This window comes from Hippocampus guttulatus, chromosome 3, assembly GCF_054856545.1.
Source record: "Hippocampus guttulatus isolate MCC_2025c chromosome 3, RoL_Hgut_1.0, whole genome shotgun sequence".
Classification (NCBI taxonomy): domain Eukaryota; kingdom Metazoa; phylum Chordata; class Actinopteri; order Syngnathiformes; family Syngnathidae; genus Hippocampus; species Hippocampus guttulatus.
Genome location: NC_141263.1, coordinates 19,143,637 through 19,161,577, shown reverse-complemented (window position 1 = coordinate 19,161,577; position 17,941 = coordinate 19,143,637). Strand labels below are relative to the sequence as shown.

The 17,941-nt window shown below is 41.8% G+C and overlaps 1 protein-coding gene across 1 annotated transcript in view; it reads left to right on the top strand.

Annotated features, from left to right (window-relative positions):
* gnpnat1 (glucosamine-phosphate N-acetyltransferase 1) overlaps positions 1 to 16,486 on the top strand; it is an 85,301-nt gene extending 68,815 nt beyond the window's left edge. The window contains exon 7 of the mRNA XM_086107283.1: positions 16,409 to 16,486. The gene's annotated coding sequence lies outside the window, so the exon portion shown is untranslated. The remainder of the gene's footprint in view (positions 1 to 16,408) is intronic.
* The last annotated feature ends 1,455 nt before the right edge of the window (positions 16,487 to 17,941 follow it).

Below are 17,941 nucleotides of genomic sequence, written 5' to 3'. Positions count from 1 at the left end.
GAAGCATAATAAAAATTGATGTTCTATGGAGGCCTGCCCCCCTGGTGGCACAGGTGGAGAGGTTAGACGTGTTTTGAAATAGGCAGAAGAGGCAAAGTTGGGGGTCCTCGCTGTGTAGACTTATGTGCGGCGTGAGGCTATCAGATTGAAAGTCAGCACCTCCTTCTCCGAGGTCATGGTCCTGTGCTACAAATCAATGCATTAATCCCTGCAGGGTGCACAGGAGAAGATGCAGTATTTCGGGGTTACTCTCTGGTCAGGGACGGGTGCGGTGTGAATCTGTCCGACCAAGCTTAAGTTGTAAAAGTTCACTACAATTGTTTCAGAAGGGCTCCGAAAGACATTCTCAAATGATAAATCAACAACTCTCCTTCTTTGATCCTCATGGGGCTCCGTGGACTTTTCTTTTCTTCGGAGCATTGGTCGATGCAGTGAATGTCAGCGATAAATAACCAAGCAAAGAAAGAAAGAAAGACCAATCCTATTTATGATAGCAAACATAAACAATTACTGCAGTCAATCCTGATCCCAATCCTGGCATTGTCAAGATAGAATATATTCTAGAAGTGGCAAGTAAACATTCATGCTCAAGATACACATTTCACCTCAGTCTACTAAATGAGGTAAATGAGTGTTCTTGGCTAAATTAAGAAATATTTTTTGCAAAAACAAATAATAAATCTAGAGTTTAATCAACCAATTATAATGATAAATATGATGAAGAGACTACAACAAATCTTACGGGACTCTGTAAATGAATGAATATACCTAGACTAAATCTCTAGAATAGATGTGTGTGTCTTGGAGAAAATCGAAATACTCATGCCGTATATGCCCATAGAGCAGGGGTGGGCAATTATTTTCCCGGGGGGGCCAAATGAGAAGCAGAATATATTGTGGAGGGCCGGGCCAAAAGTTAGAAATAGAAAATAAAGAAGATAGCACAATGTCTTTGTATGCCAGTAATAATGTAACATTCTCCTCCACCATCACACTCAGCACCGGTTCTCCTCAAGGATGTGTACTGAGCCCCCTGTTGTTCACGCTCTACACATTTGACTGCTCTCCGACTCTTATTAGCGGTCCAGTTTGCGAAAGGTTTTTAACATGATAACAATCAAACCATTCTAGGAAATGTTCATTTACTCGAGCCACAAGCAATTCACTCTGAGCATGGAAATTGCCAGAATCGGACTGAGTAAGAATCGCTTCCTTGTTTTTCAAAGTCTCGTAGATTTGAGTCTTTCCGATTCCAGGCGTCTCCTGAATGTTTCGTACTTTGTTACCCGCTTCGTTTAATCAGATACATATCACTTTCCGTTCCATGGTCATTACTCTCTCCCTCTTTCTTCGTCTTCCCCTCCCTCCCTGTGCTCTGCAACTTGACGTAACTGTGCCACCTGGTGTTGAAATACCTGTCATTACAAGTCCAAACAAAATGAATGCAATCAAACCTTAATTGTGCACCAATCTTCGGCGGGACGGATTAAAAAGACCAACGGGCCGGATCCGGCCCGCGGGCCGTAGTTTGCCCACCCCTGCCATAGAGAGTGTATGTAAACTTTTGACCACAACTGTATGCAATGCAAAGTACTTTCTTTTAAATGATGCTCCTCAAAACAAGATGTCCATCCTGGAATATTCCTCTGGTATGGCCTCAATGAATGACCTCATTTTAAATATAGTACTTTGTAGTTGGTTCATACTAATGCTATGACACAGGGCAGGCACTGTGTCCATTTGGCTGTGCCTTCCATTTAAAAGTGCGCTCAAGTTCTCGACGTCTGCACATTAAAAAGGAACGGGAAGAGGAGAAAACTCAGACGCTATATTTACATTCAGTCTGCTCTTCCAAAGAGTGGTCCAGATGGCCCAATCAGAAAAAAAGTCTGGCAACAGCATCTGTAGCCATCAGGCCAGATGGAGAATGGCAAACACTTGATATGGGTTCAATCATAAGAAGAAATAGAACAACAACACGCGTCTAAGAGTGATGGACAAGTTCACAACCTTTTGTCACCTGGTCACTTGTCTTTGCATCGTACCATATTGTTAGAAAAATAAACACGGTCGGATGCATGTCATGTAAATTCACAAATTGGATCCTTTGATCATGTCATTCGACACCCATAAGAAATTCAGAAATTCCTCTTTTATCAAAGATGCACAATTTTGGAAAATGTAAATGGTAACAGGTAGCACTACAACATTATTCAAGCAACTCTCCCCTAACATATCAGTTAAGTATAAAATACCAAATTTGTACAGCACGATCCATTGAACACTTGTAGATGTTACAGGAAAGCTGTAAGAGCAGTCATAAATGCACCTTTCATAATTTTTGTTCTGCAGGGATTTTTCTAAGGCATCAGTCAGTTGCCTTTGTTGAAATGCAGACTGTGGCTATGAGTATATATATATATATATATATATATATTTTTTTTTTATTGGTTGATGATTATACGGTATATTTGTCTGACCCAAGGGTGCTTGGGAGAGGAGAACGTGAGCGGGGTGAGCAGGGAAAAGAAAGAAGAAAAAAAAAGCAGCCAATGAGGACAACTGCAATACTGCCATGTTGTATGATGAAGTAACGAAAGGCAATGTGAATGCGGCCAGGCGAGGGACAGAGATGATAGCTGCGCTGAACCACGGTACGATAAAAATATCCTGATTTGAAGGGACCCTAAAGCTATCCAGCTTTTTGACTTTTGACTAACTGAATTAGTTGGTGTCTTAAATGTACGTCCATTCCACCAGAAGTACTCAACTCATTTTTTGCAGTTTGAGAGAGAGAGACGAGACAAAGAGAGACGCCCCAAAGGTGAAATATGCAGCCACCCACTGAATCGACACTCCAAAAAGTTTGAAAATGTTGGGCTGACTGAGTTCAGGTCGCAAGGCTTGTGATAGCGTGATGCTAGCTTGAAAGTAGTCGGCAAGAGCTGTGCTTGTGCTCCAGAGTGGGAGGCTAGTTGAGGGTCTCACTCGGAATGTGTCAAACTTGTTGATGTACATTTTTGCACCGGCGGCGGCAAGCTCACTGACCACCTCACTTCCTCGCATTCTTTTTCTCTCAACATTCGCTGTCAGGTGAGGAGCAGTGCATAATGTTGAGCACCTATTCAGGAAAGCGATGGAACTGCTGAAGTTACTTGTGATAGGGTTACAGATGCTGCATTGTGACGGCCATCCTTCCATTTTCTATTTGAATTGTGAATTGGAACTTAGCCCGGTTGACATTGATCGACAGGTACAACCTGGATTGGGCACCAGTCATTACTTTAAAGTAGGAGCAGACTCCTATTAGTCTTCGAGAAGACCATAGCACAACACTCAGTGCAGTTGAAAAGAAAAGGGTGCATTGCGGAGCAAAAGCTGCTCAACAAATATTTGTATTATTGGGATTTTGTGAAGTTGCATTTGGCTTTGAGGATTGGGAATGTCACTGGTTTTCTGGGTTGGGACATTTGAAGTTTACAATGCGAGCCTGAGGGTAGTTATGACATCATTTTCAGTCAACAACAGGAGACGATGATTTTGGCCAAAATGGTGGCCCACTGAGATGGTTTAAAATGCATTTGTGAATCAGCATAAATTTTCTTTTCCATGAACGCAATAATGTTCTCTACTTGAGTTCAAAGTGTGCATCCTCTGAAATGAAGTTTGAGGCAATATTAATGACTTAAAATTGGATGGAATAGAAATGTGGTGCATGTCTTCTTGTTAAATGTATCCATGCTCAAGCCTACGATAGTGTTCTGTCATCATGGCTCATAACAGGCTATGTTTTGTTTGCCCAAAACATAGACCATTGATGGAAATCTATTAACGCCCACCCTTTGCAGATAGTGGGATCCCGCCATGATCAATTCTGTTTGACTTCACCCTAACATTAAAAGGTCAGGGCTTTACACGACCACAGCAGCATCTCGCCCTTGTGCTAATTAATCCAACCTGCCTTACAACCGCCTGTCAAGCACTTCATCAGCACCGGCCAGTAGCTGCGGTATGGGGTCAGAGCTTCTCAAACAAGCCGGGTGCTGAAGCGTGAACACACCTCGCTGGAAGCACATGCCAACGATGTCTGTTGTACTTCTTCGGTGATAAAGCTCGTAGCTCATTGGGAAGATACTTTTTATGTGGAGAGCAACCCAATCATCTTCGCCTTATATCACTCCAGATACTGCCTGGTCTGTTTGAGGACTGCACATAATGAAATATGAGTGTAAATGCCTGGCATATTTGTTTATTATTAAATTGTCATTGTAATTGTCATTGTGGCTGTAAGCTAGTTCTTGGCGACTAAACTGCTAATGTTTATGTAGGCAGGCTGTGCAAACTCCGCTCGCATTTTCATGCTTTCCACTTGATCACTTGGGTGCCATTTGTTCGAATGATTCAACAGGTTTCTTGTATTGTCTTGTTTCTGATGACATACCATGCACAATAGCTTCCTCCGCCAACGTCACTCTCGAGATACCGCTAGCGGAGGACTCTTTTCAAATGCGATTGGCTAGAGTCGCGCACATTTCCGCCACATCTAATGGAGTAAATTTGCTCACAACTTGCAGGTCTGTCTCTATGTTCCTCAGTCCCATATGGGCCGAGGCCCAGTATGGGTCTGCGGACCGATGTTTGGGGACCTCTAGCGTAGAGTCCTGTAGTCAGCCCTCGATGATAAGTTACAAATACTTCTTATCAATAAACCCAAATGTAATTACAATAATATGAAATAAAAATGTTTTTTGCAATTACTCTGTTCTATTATGTCAAGTGGCTGTACACCATAGAATCATCTGGATTTCAATACATTTTGAGGTAGACTCTACATCTACTTAAAAAGTGTATCTGTATCCAGATGATTCCATTTTGTGCAGACACTTAAAATAAAATTGAGTCAATTCAACACACCATTTTTTTTCAGTGTATGAAAAGCCCAAACTCCTCATGAGACTGCTTTATTCTGCCCTCTGAGTGGTAAATCCCACTGTGACAAGTTGCGTGCCTGCATGCTGACAAGGCATTAGAGAGCCTTGGCTACCTGGCCTTAGTATGAGCAGCCATTATGCAGGATTCCTGCCTCCTGCTGCATGCAGGTGGGATGTGGGACCTACTTATTTCAACCCAGATGTGCCTGTAATCCATCACTGTCTCCCTTGCCCCCATTGTACTCTTGAGGATGTCTGGAGCATGGCCTCCAGGTGTATGTGTGTGTGTGTGTGTGTGTGTGTGTGTGTGCGCGGCCCTGGCCTGTTATCAATGTCTTTCTTTTTCTCCCTTCAGGAGTATGAAATAGTGGTGAATCTTGTGCACGAAGAAAGGTTTTTGTTGAATTTACAAAATTTTTATCTCATCAAATGGCTGCATGAAATAAAATCATCTGGATCCAGATACACTTTTTAAGATGACTCTACATTTCTCGGGTAAATGTATACAACAAATTGATGGATGACTCGTTTTGAAATCAAAAGTCAAGGATCATAATTTGTACCACTATTGTTCAAGTTACTGTAAAAAGAGTAACACAAAAATTCTTGTGAAATCTCAACACTATGTATTACGAATGACAATTTGAAATTTGAGCGCAGATTTTAGCAAGGATCATGGAAGTTCACATGCATGATTTACTATATAAAAAGATGTGCCGGGCCGGATCTGGCCCCCGGGCCTTGAGTTTGACTTTTTTTCCTTATACAGTCGGCTTACTTGTCCGAAAGGCAAAAATGCTGAGGTGTTATGATAAATACAGTTTGTATGATGCTACGATTTGCACTGTTGACCAAATAATTCATTTTATTGACTTCCTTTCTTAACGTTATTGATCAAATTGGGATTAGAAAATTGTATTTCCTGACGGTCCCTTGCCTTTCTTGGTACAGCCCATTCAACACTCATCAAGGGTCATTAAAACATTGCAGATATTAATGGCAATTGCTCATAATTAGCTCATGTACTCCACCTTTTCTTGCCATTATAAATCTCAATGACTCATTTATGTGTGAGTAAAGTACCTTGTCTCAGTCAATAGTTACATTTCTCGATATAGATGACGATGGCTGGCGCAGGGCTCATTACTCGTGCCGCTCATTATTTTCTCATTACATGTCACTTTCCTCCCCTGTACAATAAAATGGATGATCTGTTTTGGTAAGTAAGACCTCGGGCCGGCGAAAAAATACACTATGCGCTTCAGTCCAAAACAACCTTGTTAAACTTCACCTGCTGAGATAAATTTAGTTGCACTCGAACCTCTCAGGCTTTGACAACGTCAATATTCTCAGGTTTCACTGTATATGAGAGGTGCTCGCTTCCTCCTCCGGCATCGATCCTGCTTCTAAAAGCTATAATCCTTGTCTTTAAATGCCTCTCCGTCAGCTCGAGTGTTGCTGAAGAACAACAGGCAATTAGAGCATCGAGTTAAGGCAGCTTTTATATAACACCGCTGTCCCCTCACCGCGGACCTCCAGAGAGTGAGTAATGCGGTTTGGTGGATGTCGCGCCCACACAAGCCCCTCATCCTGACACTCGGGCTGATTTAAGAGCACCATTAGAAGTAATCTTTGGCCCCACGCTGTTGCAACTCGCCTTGCAATATGTGGCGGCGTTCACTTAAAGGCAGGAGCTGTTTTGATTGAGCCCACCTGAATGTCAAGCAGCAACGAGCTAATCGAAAAAAGTTCTAAGCGACACAACACAATTAAGTCCTCGCTTGATTCTAGTCCTAACAAGTAGCTTTCGGTTTCTTTGTGACTTAGGCGCTGCGTCCTCCCAGCCAATCGATATTTATATTTGTTCGTAGATTGCCTACCACCGCTGTTAGCCAAGCTAATGAGCAAGTGGTTAGGGACAAGCAGGAATCAATTTCATGATGTTCGCAGTTAAACGCCTTGTTGGTCTTCCGGAGGGTGTTCACATCCAGCCAATGTCCGCAAGGTCTGGTAGGGGATCTAAGGATGAACAATTATTTCCTTGCCAGTCCACTCCTATAATTGCTCGATCAATAGAGTCTATGTCAATTTCATCATGCCAAGAAAGCAGGAAGCAAATACACGAAGCAATCCCAATCTGCCGCTGCGTACTTCCTCCTGGGGCTCATCTGTCACCCAATCGATAGGAACGATGACAGCTCACAGCAACAGGCGGAGCGGCGTCATCTGTCACCAAGCCAACACAGGACACTGACTGTACCATATCCAAGCTGTCATAGTGGACTCCTGTTGGTGGACCTGCCACAGTTCCTCACTGCGTCCGGCTAATGGGCCGAGGTGTGAGGCCTCTGACACATCTTTGTTCACGGTGATAGCGCTCGGAGCAGCAGATTGTGTCTCTCGTGTGACGATTGAGTGGGAGCAATGTTGGTCTCAAGAAAAAAAAAAACAGCACACATGACGAGACAGAATTGTGGTTGTCGATCACAAGTCAGGTGACTTGACTGTTACCATCAGTGGTGTTTCAATTCTAGTTTAGATTAAATTAATGGATGACACATTAAGAATAGTCTGGTCAAGGAGGTCAATTACGTCACGTTGAATGAAAGATCTTTTCATGCCATGAGGCAAGCTCTAAGTCGAGAGTTTGTTCCAAAAATATCTGTCTTGATGCCGTATTTAATAAAATAGTAATATCCATAAAGGTTCAATTATTAACATGAGGGTGTGGGAAGAAAAATCACTCTTGGTGACATGTACAACAGGATATTCAATACTCTTTGGCTCAATTAGCCTTTTAATCTTAGACAAAATAGAAACAGGGATAGCAGGAGATAAAAATGATTTGCACGGATTACCTACTTCGTCAAGCTGTGCAGTACGTCTGTTATTTTAAGGATTCGAATGATTGAAAAAGACACACACAAATGCATGATCGGTGGTTCACAGAGGCCAACTTTACATGAACCCCAAGTGGATATCTCCTTGCACTTCCTTCTAAACGTACCTTGTCGGCACCAATCTCATGCACGGATTCCAGCGAGTCCATTATGCTTCCGCCATGTAGACAGCACACCTCTTCTGGGCTGAATTTAAAGGAAATGAGGGGAGCCGTTTCGATTGAGAGGGATTAAGTTGGCTGTATTCAGTCCCACATCGGCACAAGTGCTTATTTCTAACTGCGCCGGTATCTGAAAATGCCAAAAGAAAGAAAACTCCACCCTTGCACACAATTAGCCGACACGTTGTGCTAGACTTGCGCTGCGCACGGAAATAGGGACTACAGACTTTAAAGAAGTAACCGCTGAGCACTTGGGAACCCTGTTGCTCTCCAAAACAGCAGTACCCAACCTACTAAAGTATGTAAAAGGTTTTAGATGAACTCAAATGTGGAGTCTAGATTAGCACATGTCATAAATGAAATGTGTTAACAATCATCTTAAGTATTTTGAAAATGCTTGATTAATTCCAGCCAGTTTCTAATCCGCTCATTCTCACAAGGGTCACGCGTGTGCTGGAGCCGATCCCAGCTGTCTTCGGGCAGTAGGCGGGGAACACCTCGAACTGGTCGCCAGCTGATCGTGTTTATACCTTTACCTTTTTTTTTCCAGCAACATTTTCATTCAGAGCTGAGAAGAAATGTCTTGTAACGGCGAGGAAAATACAATATCATTACAACACAGAGTTAAAACATGTAGGGGTTGGCTAATAATATAACATCACAGCCTGTGCGAAAAGGAAGAGCAAGGGCAGGTTTGTAAAAGCCTTCAAGAGGGAGCGTGAAAAGGGTGGTGGTCTGATCTCAGAATGCGGGAGTGGGATGATGGCCCCTGAAAGAAATGATGGACCCGTGCGCTCGCCTAACGTGAGACGCAAATGGATCACCTTTATCCCGACAATGCGCAAGCCATCCATAAAGCCCCCCGTCAACGATAAGAGGGGAGCTCATTTGCGCACACATGGATGCATGCAGGCGGCAAGCTCATTTACGCTGCTGTTTATTACTATTATCGTGAGCGTGAGCCACCTCTCGCTCCGTGACAGCCATCATCATTGTCCGAGGCTCAGGTGTTTATCGGGCCCTCACTTGGCATGAGGCCCCGACACACTTTCCTGCGCCGTGCTGTCTTATTCGCCCACTCTCATTCTTTTCATTGTATCCTGTGTACACCTTGCTATTTGCGGAGGATAGCGACCGGGCCTGGCTGCCAATGGTGAAAATCTGTGTATCATCGACGCCCATTGAAATGCATTGTGGAGGCGGCGGGGAGGGGGGCTGGGTAATACTCTGATCCACTGTTTTTATTTTAAACTCCAAAAATGTTGATTAATATGAATATTTTCACCAAAAATCATGCATGGGGGCAACGTGGGAGAACCCAAAATATACATACAAATATCTTTAAAATGCTGTTTTTTAAAAAATCTATGAATACGCAATATGGGTGCTGAAATCTATGAATACGCAATATGGGTGCTGAACCTTGACGATGCATTTGTTCATATTTCACCTTTTCTCCTCATTTTAACAAATCTTTTTTTTTCTCTAACTCATTTGGCCACAACATTAGTTATCATTGCTACCTTTGCCAATTATGCGTGCAAATATTACCAAATGAGGACCCCAAAGCACACAACCAACAAACTATGGATTTATTATCATGGTATTTATTTAACCAAGAGAGCACTGGGGAGTGAGCATAAATAAAAACACAACATAAGTTTTTCCCGAAATAAATACAGAGAGCGGTAAAGGGGACAGACATCGTACAAAGTAAAAATCTCCCAGCTAAAATGGGAACCAGCGCTTTCACATTACAAATTCCAAACCGACCTGACCCCACTGTGGCTCATCTACTTGGATCCAGATACATTTTCCAAGTAGATATATACAGTATTCTACTTACAAAATGTATCCACTAGACGAAATATAATTGAGTAAATTCAACACACCATTTTCTTCAGTGAAGGCTAAGAAAGAAATCGTTACAATTTGTGGCAACTGTCTATGGCAACCACAATCAGTCATACTCATGGTTGCCTACTGTCTCGTTTTCATTTTTGTTAACAGTTCAGATGTGGCATAGGTCTGCACTCTACTAAGTGCTAGTGTAGTTGGAGGTAGTTTTTTGTTAACAGATCTATCAGTTTTATAGGCTTGTTCATGCACTTTCAAAACAAAGGTGTGGGAATTGTGTTTCTTGAACATTTAATGATCCCAGCAAGTGTTTTCCTGTGATTTAATGACTCCCTGACGTAGTTTTAACACTCATCTTAAACATCATGGGTCTAATTTAGTTTTAGCGCTAATCAGAATTCAGCTACTGGATATTTTGGGTGCCCATTATTTTAAAAGGCAATTACTGCATGTGATAATTACCTTAATGGACAATAAAGACAGACTAACTTCATCATGGTATAATTGCGAGATTGACTGTGGCTAATAGGCAGGACAACCTGTTTCTTGGGCGCGCTACAAAGCTGTTCATTTCAAAGGATGCGACCACTTTGAATTTGTGAAATATTCACACAGATGTGCGAATGAAACTGTGCAACTTCCAAAAGAGAAATCGGTGCATTAGGACAGAATTTTAGTTCCCAGCAATAGAATATAATTGAATAGAATGAGGTTGCGATACACGAGGGATTACTGTACTGTACCATTGATTAACAGTCCTTTATTGGATACAAACTTTAAAAAGGACAAAGATTTCATTTCAGAGCCATTGGTCCAGGTGGGGTTGCTGTTTTGTTTTTTTTCCAATAGTTTCAGCTGCCAGGCAGATGCGAAACAAAAAGAATAGAAAATAGTCTACAGGTACCTTCAAATGTTGACACCTGGTGACACTGGAGTCTTGTTGCTTTAATTGTGAGTCTGCTTCAGAGATGGGCCACTTAAATGATGGAGGGGGCCACATTTTTTCATCGGGGCGGGGGGCCCACATAGGACCTGGTTCAGTTGTCACGGGCTACGGCTCATCCATGATGCTGAACAGCATAAGTGGTGTATAGAAAATGGATAATGGAAGTACACTGGCAGATCTTGCGACTTCTCACGGTCTTCACTCAGTCATATTCATCATGGTGGCTAGGACAGTGGAGCTTTTCCACGTCTTTCTTTTTTTTGCTTGTTTGCGTGTAACATCCATGGACTTTGTCACCTGTCTACTCAACTTTTTACAGCGACTGTCATCCTTCATTTTTAACCCCCAGTCATCACCCCACAGACCATCTCCAATCCTCTGATCCACTGTTTATTTCTCTCACAAAGTCTTTTCTTCACACTCTCCATCCCCGCTTCCTCCGTCTCGCTCCCCTCCCTAAGCACCACCTCTCCCATCTCATCCCCACTGCACTGCCTCCGCAGCGCCCATGGGAACAGGTGGAAGAGAGATGGCGCTTTGCTTTGATTGCTGCTTGGCTGCGGGCATTCCCGGGGCAGGGGAGCTGCGCCGCTTCAGTCTGCTGCATGTGCTGGTAAATAATCCCGACTGGGGAGAGAACAGAGAAGCTCTGGAGGGGAAGAAAGAAGGAAGGATGTCAAAAGAGGAAGGGAGAGGGCGCACGTGCACAAGATTTTTCTGATTGCAAGTGCTGTGACAGCAGACACCTTGGTAATCAAGTCACGCCTCTGTTTGATTTTGATTGGGAGCGGAAGAAGGAGAAGTGACACTGATGACTTACGACCTAAGAAAAAGTTTTGGTTTTTTTCTGTCAAAAAGAAAAAAAAGTTGGGCTTCCAGACAGGAATTTGCAGGACAGTAAGCAATGTCATTGTTCAACCTGACATAGTACTGATAGGAAATATGTAGTTTCATCACTATATTTAACAATTCCCAGATGTATTAAAAATAAACTCTCTGCCATTCTGTCGAATGCAAAAGTAATTAAAAAAAAAGCACACTTAATATCTATTTTTCACTCTGGTTCAAATCACTGCCTCATGCAATCTTGTCTCATGCACCTGATGAGCACAGACTTTGTTACCAGGACGACAGGGCATGTGACCGAGTGAAGGCTACTCAGCGTTGCTAATTTAGTTGCCATACTCAGTGTTCGACATTATTAGCGCACGGCCGCTATCCGGCAGAAACAGGATGTTCTCTCAGTGTGAAGTAAGTACGGTATTTGAATATTTTTGTAATTGATTAACTCATTACTGTATAGCATTTTATATATATATATATATATATATCCATCCATCCATCCATTTTCCGAACCGCTTGATCCTCACTAGGGTCGCGGGGGGTGCTGGAGCCTATCCCAGCCGTCTTCGGGCAGTAGGCGGGGGACACCCTGAATCAGTTGCCAGCCAATCGCAGGGCACACAGAGACGAACAACCATCCAAGCCCACACTCACACCTAGGGACAATTTAGAGCGTCCAATCAACCTGCTATGCATGTTTTTGGAATGTGGAAGGAAACCGGAGCACCCGGAGAAAACCCACGCAGGCCCGGGGAGAACATGCAAACTCCACACAGGGAGGCCGGAGCTGGAATCGAACCCGGTACCTCTGCACTGTGAAGCCAACGTGCTAACCACTGGACTACCGGGCCGCCTTATATATATATATATATTTTTTTTTAGTCACTGTGTTGCAAATGAAACCATCACTAAAATTGAACATAGGCTATTATGAATATATGATGAATATACTGTATGCTTGTGACATGGCCACTACCTTTAAAGGCTTACTTTTGGAGCCTGGTACTTTGTTGTTATATTTAATGACTTTTCTGAGCTCTCGGGTGATTATTATCCAAAAAAAAGACTTCTTATGTTGCTCTTGGAGACTCTGAAACTCCCTCCAAGGTCGGAAATGTTCACCCTTCCATATCCAGACTTCAAATGAATGGCATTTGTGTGAAGCAACCACTGACTAATTTAACCACGTACTATAGCAGTGACTCTTGGCTTGGTGACCCCCCTAACTTTCACATTTTTTCATAGATAACAGAAAATCGACTTGGTGGTTCAATGTCAAAATTGTCAGGCACTGAATAGACTCATATAAAATTTCATGTCTCTTTTAATTCAGAGAGTACACTCACAGGCTACAACAATTATACATATACCTGCACAATCTAATGAGTACCAGCTGTCTAAAAAAACAAAAACAAAAAAAACCCCACCAACAATAACACTATTAATGTCATGCCGCTGTACTGTCCTGGTTTCCTGGACCCATTTCCAGAATGAATCCATAACCTCCTGCATGGTAGCACCTTTCTCCTACCTCTCTTTGTCGAGATGGTTCTGCTGTGTGCCAAATGTAATTTACACTTGTACCCACAAATAAGTGACAATTAAATATAAATTATACACATGAGGGCAAACCTGATTAACATTTCAAATGTGCTCAGCTTGCCCTTTTTAAATACTGCATAAGGATGGAAGCCCGCTGGCATGAACTATCTGAGCAAGCTGTATTTCTCTAAATGACAATGTTACATATCTTATAGCTAGCATGCTTTTTCTGGCAGGGGTGGGTGGGATGGTGGTGGACTCATCTCTATGAAATCCATGCAACGGATGCATGGATTTCAAGACTTAATGTCTAAATATGACTTTTTCTGCTACATTTCTTGGCACATTAGGAAGCAGCAAGCTGTTTGTTGAGCTAACTACGAAAATTACATTTTCACTTGAAATATGTGTTATAAATATACTGCAGCCTATTCCTCTTTTTCTTTTCAGATTAGATACTGGATATACACTAAACCGTGTTTGTTAAACCCTGACCAAAGTTTTCTATATCACCACACAATGCTCCACATGGATATTTTTTGGTCCCGCAAGAATTCTACACATTCCACATGGCGTCACCTCAATTATAGGACCCGCTGGCCCTGAGAAAAGCAAATGTGAGCCACAAGTGAGAAGTGTCATCAGATGAGCTGCGGCTGACATCTCATCAGCTCACACAAACTTCAACTTTGCCTCTCACGGACAGAAAAGGTCACCGATGCCCCGCGGTTTCTCAAGCTCACACTCCCACATCTCTTCCTCTTCGCCACAGTTTTTAATCTGTAAAAATACGTCATGTTCATGCCACCGAGGCAATAGAAAAGCTATGCTGCTTGGTAGCATGTCATGATCCGGTCATGTTTTTTGTTTTTTTTTTAGTCTCCAGCTGGAGAGTGGGCGTTCCCTAATGAGCCACACCTGACACTAATCATCCTCGTAAGCTAAGCTGCCTTTAAAAGCCATGCTATGCCAACAACTGGCTGGTGGATTTTTAAGCCTTACGCATGACTCCAAGTGCTTTAATTTTTCTAGATGTTGACACCCCACCCCCAAAAACAATCATGTTGGTTCATAGTACTTTTCTTGTATTTTGTTATTGTATATTCTTGTGCATCGGATCTTATGAGTTTTCTTGTCCCTTGCCTTTTGCAAGTGTTGTCTGTTTGTTTTCGCCTTTTCCTAGTTCTTGATTACCAGCGTCCTTTGTTGTACTTTGTCGGTTTTGCGTTTGTTAAGTAAGATATCCTTTATTTGTCCCACACTGGGGGAAATTTACAGTCCATAAATATTTGTCAAAACTTCTTATCTGTGTCTGATTGCGGAGTCCCAATTCTGTCCGCAACTTTTCCGGAAACCTGACATTGCAGTTATCAAGTGTAATATTACGATTTACTCTTACCGATGTAAAACTCAAAAGACTGACAATGTATAATGTTCCAAATTTAAACGAAACGTGCCGTTTAGGTGACCACAACAAAACTGCTTTAAAGTTAGACTGGATAAGAATTTAGGGTAATGATAATGCGGGTTAATGCGGGTTGTTATTATTCACAGCACACTCATATACGGAGAGCTCCGCTGGCAATCCAGAATGTTGTCCTCCACAGCAGAAGTCTACATGTTGAAACAGAAGATGATGTAGCAACCGATCTGACAAGAGCTCGCCTTATGCCACAGGGCATCCAAAATACAAAGCGGTTAGACGAGCTGTTATCTGACAATTTCTTTCCATCTGCTGATGAAACATTCAGCAGTTTCTGTTGACCGTCGCACTGTTGCCAGTTGCCTTTTTTATGTGCTGTCTTCATTCCGTTCACTTCTTGACTTCTATTCGGTCCCACTCGATAGCCATGGGCTCCGTCGCTTCGGTCATCCTTGGTGTTGATGATAAGATAAGATAAGATAAGATATCCTTTATTTGTCCCACACTGGGGAAATTTACAGCCTCCAGCAGCAAGAATGTAGGCAGAAAGAAGAAAGAAGAAAAAACAAACAAACACCGTTCAATTAAGTGCAATATAAATATGATTAATATGAAAAATGATAATACATTAAATGATCCCACATGACAGACTTTTTCGTCGAGTATATAGATATATATATATATTTATTTATTTTTAACAGACAATCGATTGTCTGCATTTACTGTTTTTTGAACAGGTAGGAAGAAATCATTAACACACTTCACACCACAAGATCATATGTCAAGATAATCTTGGGTAGCCATCAGATCACTGAAATTTTGCTGATTTTGGTCAGAGGGGAGAAATCGCAGGCATGGGAAGTAAATGCTTTAGAATAACTCCTCTGATTGACTGTCTCAAGACATACCAATGCAATGCTCCAACTTTGCTAAAACCTTAAACTGTCATCTTGTCCTTGGGTAAGAATTACTTTGTACTTCACAAAAAAGAGGGCATCACTTCTTTGAGCTGCTTTCATGTACAAAATATGGAATCATCGGTCATAGAAATACACATTTGGTGCAGATTTATTTACATTTCGAATACCATAAAGTATACAATACTTTGCAGGTCAGCGTAGATGAAATACCGTCACAACAATAAACGGATTAACATTGGTATTGCCAGCTCAGCTCACACAATGTGATTTACAGATGCAAAGAAAGGCATACATTAAATTTGCTTTCCATCGTGGCGTACTTAATTAAGTGAGCAGTTTTAAAAGGCAATTTGCATATGATGAAAAACTAGAAGTAAATCAAAAGACTTAAAAGTTTGCAAGCAAGGAAGTGGTGAGGACCCTTGCCATCTTATTACTGGATCCAGGTCAATTTTAAACAATTATTATCTCTCATCCAACATTAGCTCTTGCCAAATTATGTGATATGTGTTTCTGCACATTTATAAGTTTCTTTCGACCGCAGTAATAGAAGAATTATGACTTCACTTTCAGGGCGGGTCAACTTCTTCAGCAAAGTTAGTTTAAATGTCCGAAAAGAGTTTGACTTAAGCATTTCATGAGTACATTTGATGATGAGCACATAGCAATAATGATGATAGGATCATATTTGGCACTTCTTTCTTACTCATTTAAAGCTACCGGTAATTGAGTCAGTGATGAACCTTTTTGTCTCTGTGCCACCTTGGACATCGAGTGGCGTGGTGTCTTGCTCGTGGCAAGATGCTTCGGGCCGCCTTGGGCACAAAAAAAAAAGTCAGGCTTCCTTCAGCAATGTCACATTGTTTGTTTACTTTGTCTATGTAGGTCACAAATGGCTCGGGGCTGCAGCGAGCGATGTGACAAGCAACACTTGGATTGCCTTAAGATGAAGAGCAAACACAAGTAAGTTTTCAAAGTGAAAAACCTTTGCACTTTTAGCTCACAAAGCAGTGAGCCTCATAGATCATTTCTGTGGTCTGTAATCAATATTTTGGAAATGCGGTGGTGGAAACACCCATAGTGGAATGCTTCAAAAGCGGAACAATTTGGAGGCAGACCAAAATATTCCGGATAAATATGCTTCATTTTAAGCATATTTATCCGGCATACGCTTCTCAATGTGGCTCAAAACGTGGAGTTTTGTGACTCCACCATTATGTTTTGCTTCCTGTTTTGTCTCTTTTTTGTTCTTGAGATGCTAACAGAAAAGTTTACCATTAACGGCAATGAGGAAACATAATGTAATGTTAAGCAACGACATGATGCTTGGCTGCGTTTACAAAAGTTTAAAAGACTCATTTTTTGATAAACTGTTTTCACAAGGTGAGTAAATGATAAAATTGGTTTATTTACTTTTATTGAGTACTTCTATTTAGTTTTACTGTATAATTGGTTAACTTCTATTCATGATTGTATGGCAGATGACAATGTTAAAATATGAATGAATAAATTAACAGTTCAAGGTTTACAATTGTACAGTTTGAGCCCTGAAAAGTTCAATTTACATTATTCATTCTAATATCTTTTTTTTCAATGTAGCATTTTCCATTCATGTATTTGAAATACTGTAAGTAACTGAATAAGGTCCACTGCACAAATAAATATCCATGACTTGTGTAATCAAAACATTTTCAACACGTTTATTTCAACAAAATGTGTTTTTTCTTAGCCAGAATCCGAACTCTATGATCGCAGATCACTTGCTTTGCTTTCCTCTTGTGTGGTGTTTGTACACCAAGTCAGGATGTAGTCTCCAAGCCGGCCCCATCGGCTGTCTCCGTGGGATTTGGGGGAGGGCAGTTTGCTAAGTAGTAAACCTGTGTTCTGTCAGGTGTCATTAAAGTCCAGTGGGAATCTGAAGGGAGCTTTCACAGTGAGGAGTAATGGATGTCTTCTTCACTGATTGCTAGCAGGGATGGAGTCAGCACAAACACCAAATTAGAAGTGACACTTTGATGGAACCGAAGCGGGAGGCAGAGCTCGTCAGCCAAAGTAGAGGGAGGATGAGAAGAACACTGGTAAAGTCGAAGAAAATAAAAGGAAACGCGTGGCTAAAGCATGCACGAATGGAGTTCAAACAAAGTGGACTATATTTGTCGACCATTGCTAGGGACTGAATACAGTATACTCATACCATGAAGCTCAAACACCCCAGATGAACAATATGGAGTTGGAGTATCCGCACGTTTTGATAAATATGGATTTTATTGTACTTAAGCACACTCTTAATTTCAAGTGTACGAATGAATTTAGGATGTGTTCTGTGCACTCTTTGATAATTTGAGCCCCCCCCGGGGGTTGTCTGAGCAGAGGCGTTGTTTTTATTTTGGTATGTTTCTACTCCTGTTTGGAATCAAG